This window comes from Nannospalax galili, unplaced genomic scaffold (genome assembly GCF_000622305.1).
Source record: "Nannospalax galili isolate Female #2095 unplaced genomic scaffold, S.galili_v1.0 scaffold1027, whole genome shotgun sequence".
NCBI classification, from domain to species: domain Eukaryota; kingdom Metazoa; phylum Chordata; class Mammalia; order Rodentia; family Spalacidae; genus Nannospalax; species Nannospalax galili.
In genome coordinates, this window is record NW_008355723.1 from 23,085 (window position 1) to 28,951 (window position 5,867).

The window sequence follows — 5,867 nt, forward strand, 5'->3', positions numbered from 1 at the left end:
ATATAGTCAAAATAGTTGACTGAATTGATTACTTCACCCTTTCAATATTTTCTTTGAAATAAAATATTTTTAAAAGATAATATGTAACAGCATGGACAATCCAGTAGAGTAACAAACAGCAGAACTTTAGACAATCAAACTGAAGAAATATATGGAAACAGATTGCCAACAAAATACAACACAGCTTGGAATTTCATAACAGCAGACCAGAAAGAAAAAAAAATAAAGAATGAGTTTTCAAAGAATCTTGAGGATGTAAGGATGATCGGGCTTGCAACATCTGTCACCCCACTGATCACCAGGGTTGATTTGGCTAATCTGGCTGGCTAGATGGGTGTCGCCTTCCTCCTTCAACTCTCCACATTCTTTCCTCCCTAAGCTGCTCTAGGTCGAAGAGGACACCCTCCCCAGTAGAGGACTGGTCTTCAGTCAAGGAAATACAAGTAGCTGCACTCCCTTAAACTTCCAAATGAAAGAGAATAATTACTGCAGAGTCTACATGGTAACCAATAATCTAAAGAAACATGTCTGGAGGTGGCACACCCTAGCCTCCAATAGCTGTACTTTGGGATGTTTCCTGATGCCTAACTATGACTAGATCCATAGTACCAACAATAATTGGTTTCTCATGTCATATAAAATAACTTTCAAAGAAAAATTTTATGTATTCAGGCTTTCTTTTTAACTTCTAGCATGCACAAGCAGGGAGTAGTAAGACTACACAACAAAATTTTCTAAGGTTTGGAAGGACCCAATGAATAACAAATGATTGAAAAAGCCTGGAACACTTGTAGTGGTTGCTTCTAGCTTAGCCAATACCCTTTCCCACTTTCTTTTAATGGTGCAATCCCATTATCCAGTCAATTGGACTTGGTGGAAGTTGATTCAACTATGTTCAGAAAGTAAAATGGAAAGTGTGTGTGTGTGTGTGTGTGTGTGTGTCTGTGTGTGTATAGGGGCTGGAGAGATGGTGCAGCCGTTAAGAGTATTTGCTGTTTTTCTAGAGCACCCAAATGACAGCTAACAACTGTCAACTCCAGTTCCAGAGGCTCCAACACCCTCTTCTGGTCTCCATGGGGACCTTACACACATGGAACACTTACATATAAGCAAAATATTCAGACACATAAAAATATTTTTAAATGTGTGTGTGTGTGTGTGTGTGTGTGTGTGTGTGTGTGTATATATCACCCATATATTTGCCTACTACCAGTGAATTCTACAAAACTTCCTGTCAGATTTCCCTTCATGAGTCTTTGCGTCAAACTCCTGGGGCAAAGTTGTCTTGTTTCCAGAACACAAGATATTCTCTTCATCATCTGCTAGGTGTGCAACATGCAGTCCAGGACAGCTATGAATGTGGCCCAACACAAAATCACAAATTTACTCAAAACATGAGATTTTTTTTTTTTTTTGAGCTTTTGTCCTTTGAACTTCAAGGTTCTTAAAGTTTTAGCTAATAATCATTCCACAATGTGAAAAATGGTTGGACACAGGCCAGGGAGGTGTATCAGTGAGTAAAGGCTCTTGCCACCAAGGCTGACAACCTAAATTCCATCTCCCAAATCCATAGGGTGGAAGGGGAGAACATATTTCCACCAAGTTGTCCTCTGACCTCCCCAAGTGCAGTGGCACACACCCCTAACCCCCTGACAACCTGAGTTCCATCCCCAGAATACAGAATGGTGGAAAGAGAAAACAAACTCCCACAAGTTGTCTGACCTATCTACATGTGCACAGTAGTGCACATCCCTCCCCTCCTAGACACACACAAAATAAATGAACCCAATAAAAACTTTCAGGCCTGCTAGATGCATTTTTAATACTTTATGTATTATTTTAATGTACATGTCTATTGCCTGCATGTAAGTGCACCCATGACGTGCAATGCCTACGGAGGTCAGAAGAGGGGTCAGATCTTATGGAACTGGAGTTACGGACAGTTGTAGATCTGTGTAATAGTCTCTGTTGCAAAAAAAAAAAAAAAAAAGAGCTCTCTGATGAGGGGTGAGAGCTAGTTTTCTGTAGGTATACGGATATTTAGAACCCAGAAATTCTATTCCTTTAGGAGAATAGTAGTAGGTTCTCCTCTAGGATCAATGACCTCTCCACCCACTGGCATTTGGCTAAGTTTACAGCACCAGGTATGAATTTCCGAGAGGACCTATCAGACAGTTGTTGGTTACCTCCAAGATAAGAAAAAAACTGCCACTACTACACCATTAGGGAGATTTTGCTGGACTGGTAATTGTTGTAGTTTATAGGTTTTATACTTGGGGAGAAAGAACTACTGATTAGTTCTCCCCCTTGGGAGCTTGCATAGCACCATCCAATACTATGAGAGCTGTTACTCAGGGAGGAGTCTTCCAGTAAGTTCCAGCTTGATTCCTCTAAATCCTGTGTCCAAATGTGCAATGCATAGTCTTACCTTCAAGTTCTGGGAGGAAACCAAGGGCAGTGGCAATAGCCTATATAGTCATATACATGTGTATTTTTTTTCAATTTTTTTATTATTTATATTTTGTGTATGCATGTATTGCCTGCATGTAGGTGAGTGCACCCATGTCATGCAATGTCCACAGAGGACAAAAGAGGCTGTTGGATGCCCTGGAACTGAAGTTATAGATGGTTATTAGCTGCCATGTGGGTGCTGGGATTTGAACCTGGGTCTTCTGCAAAAACAGTCAGTGTTCTTAACCGCTGAGCAATCTCTCCAGCCCCTATGTGTATTTTTAAGTTAACTTAGAAAATACTTTCCTATATTTTTTCCAAATGTCCTCAGTGTTAAGATTTACCTCTCCACTCCCTCCCCCCCATATTACACCCTCCCCAGATAGTCACCCATTTTAACTATTCCCCTTTGATAGTATTTGTACCTTATTATCTGTGAAGAATTTGTTTTAAGCTATTTGGGGTAAGTAGACCCATCTTCAATGTGGATAACACAAAGAATAAGTGTCTGTGAGAAGCCCAGTCCTAAATGATACACTTATAATGCAACATCTACACCCAAGGAAGGCTCAGGGAACATAGTGAATCAGGGGTCAGAAAAATACTAGTCTATCTCTTTTAACTCTCAAAATTGAAGCACATAATTAACTCAGAAAGCTACAAGTGGCCAACGTGCAGAGAATAAGACACTATAGAGTGTCCCTCTGGAGGATATCTACGTCAAACCTTTACCACCCGGGGATAGGTGGTAAAGGTTTACGAAGGGACAACTGTGGAAGAGGGGAGCAGAAAGACTGTAACAGGCAGGGGTAAAGGATGACAAGGAAAAGAGTTTTCCAAGTGGCTAGGAAGTTGCTCATATGAACTTACAGCAATGGTGACAGCATGCACAAGACCCTTGTAAGCTCAAAGCAGACAAAAACCCAGTATAGAAGTGGAGAAATGGGAAAAACCTTCAACCTTAGGTGAGAAACTATTGGCAACTGATGACTACTGGGAGAGGGGAAGCTGGTTATCTCTGAAGGCAGTGACTCTAGATAGTCTCCAGTGGATGGACTCGCACCAAGGAACAATTGGAGGCACAAACTTGGCTCGATGGACCTTAACATATCAGACAGAATGCATGGAATCAGGTGGGGAGGCTATGGGGGTAGGAGGTCTAAATATGATCTAAAAATGTCTTGTATGAAAGTTTCAAGAATTCAATAAAAATAAATTTTTTAAAAAATTAAAACAAGGGCTGGAGAGATGGCTCAGCAGTTGAGAACACTGTTTTTCAGAAGACCCGGGTTCGAATCCCAGCACCCACATGGCAGCAAACAACTGTAACTCCAGTTCCAGGGGATCCAACAGTCTCTTCTGTCCTCTGTGGGCACTGCACAACCTGGGTCCACTCACCTACAGGAAGGCAGTATATGCATACACATAAAATAAAAATAAAATATTTTTTTAAATTATATCAAAAACTTTTCAGAAAGATTACATACAAAACAAGGTAGATTGATAACCTCAGGGAAATAAAAAGATGGAGCTTATGAGATAGCTCAGCAGGTAAAGGTGCTTACCACCAAGACTGAAGACATGCATTCAATTCAGGATTCATAGGGCAAACGTTTACTTCTACATGCATGTCATTGAGTGAGCATGGACACATACACATACACAAATGTAATAAATTCTTAAAACAAAGCAAAAGAGAACTAATGTAGCAATATTGGTAACTGAGAAAATTCAAAAGAAAAGTTTTCCTGGGGATATACTATATATGCCAACAAAGAAACCTATGTACATATAACAGTGGAGCTCCATATAGAATTCAATACACAACCGTGACTGAAAAATTTTAACATATAAACCTCTCATAAAGACAATTAAATAGGAGGGGCCGACAGAAACAGTGGCCACACCAAAGGGTGCCAAACAGCGGCTTCACTTCATGGGGTGGTTCTGGGCCCGTGGGGCAGGGCCAGAAGGTAATGCCGTCAGTGCTAGGCATGCTGGTGGCTGGAGTACGGAGGTAGCTGTTGAGTGCCAGTGACCTGGAGCTGCATCCCCCAATATATTCATGTCTCTCACCCTGGCCTCCTCTCCTCTCTGAACCACACCAGCATCTGGAGTTTTTCAGGTATATAAGCAGGTGTGCACTTCTTGCCACAGCATGGATTACACACCTTACCACCACCTGATGGGCATATGCTACACACAGGACTGAGGTGGAGGTACAGGATGGCCCCAATGAGGATGGGGAGATGTTCATGGGGCTAGGGAAGTTGTCCAACTATTTCCTAAAACTGTATCCCAACCCTGAGACTGCCAGAGCTGCCAACAGAGAGCTTTGAGGGGCCCCCACCATCCCCCATTATATCATGTGAGCTAGGCAAGGTGGTAAAGACTTGGGTATTTTCCCCTTGCTCATGAGCTGTGAGCCCCCCACTGCAGTATCATTATGAGGTCTCTACTTCAATCCGTACTTCCCAGGCCAGGCCATTCACATGGCCACTGACATCTACACTAATTCTTGGAGTATGATGATGACACTCCAGCTATCACAAGTTGCCAAGGATGTGGCCACCTTCCAGCGCTGGGCATCTGAGCCACAGCATCTATCTCAAACACATGGGGCTCAAGATGTTGATGATAATGGGCTTGCTGCTGCCCCTGGTCTATGGCATGAAGCAGCATACGTGTTCAGTTGAGTCGAAAGCTGGCCTATCATAGGCTGCCCAAGTGCCCCTGTCCAGCATCTGCTTGCCATCTTGTCTGACAGGCCCTCAAAGCCCAGAAATAGTCCTAGACCTGTTAGGCCTCATCTGGTCCATTGGCCTGGCCCCTTTTTATCTGGGATAAGGAGGGGAAGATCTTCCTTTAGTTCTCAACATGGGATTAAATTGTTTCTCAACATTAAAAAAAAAAAAAAAAAAGTAAATGAAATAGGAAAAATTAGGCAAGTACAGACTTAGAAAGTACAGCTTTCAAGTATAAATGGAGGCATACACAAAACTGATCATGAACTGGGCCTGAAAAAAAAAAATGTCTCCTAAAAACTTAACATCATGCACTTGGGTGTAGTGAATGGTACATGCCTATAATCCAGCACATGGGAGGTGGAGACAGAAAAAAGTAAAAAACAAGCAAATTTTAAAAAGTTAATCAGAGCCGGGCATGGTGGTGCATGCCTTTAATCCCAGCACTGGGGAGGCAGAGGCTGGCAGATCTCTGAGTTCAAAGGCAGTCTGGTCTACATAGTGAGTTCCAGGACAGCTGGGGCTACAGGGAGACCCTGGCTCAAAAAGACCAAAAAAATAAATAAATAAAAGTTAACCATACAAATCGTTTTCTGACAATAATGCAAACAAAGCAGGTACAAAGAAAGAAAAGAGGTAACTTTAAAAAATTCATAGACCTGGGGCTGGAGA

The 5,867-nt window shown here is 42.1% G+C and overlaps 1 pseudogene; it reads left to right on the top strand.

Annotated features, from left to right (window-relative positions):
* Window positions 1–3,393: 3,393 nt before the first annotated feature.
* Window positions 3,394–5,169, top strand: LOC103750141 (annotated as a pseudogene).
* Window positions 5,170–5,867: the final 698 nt, after the last annotated feature.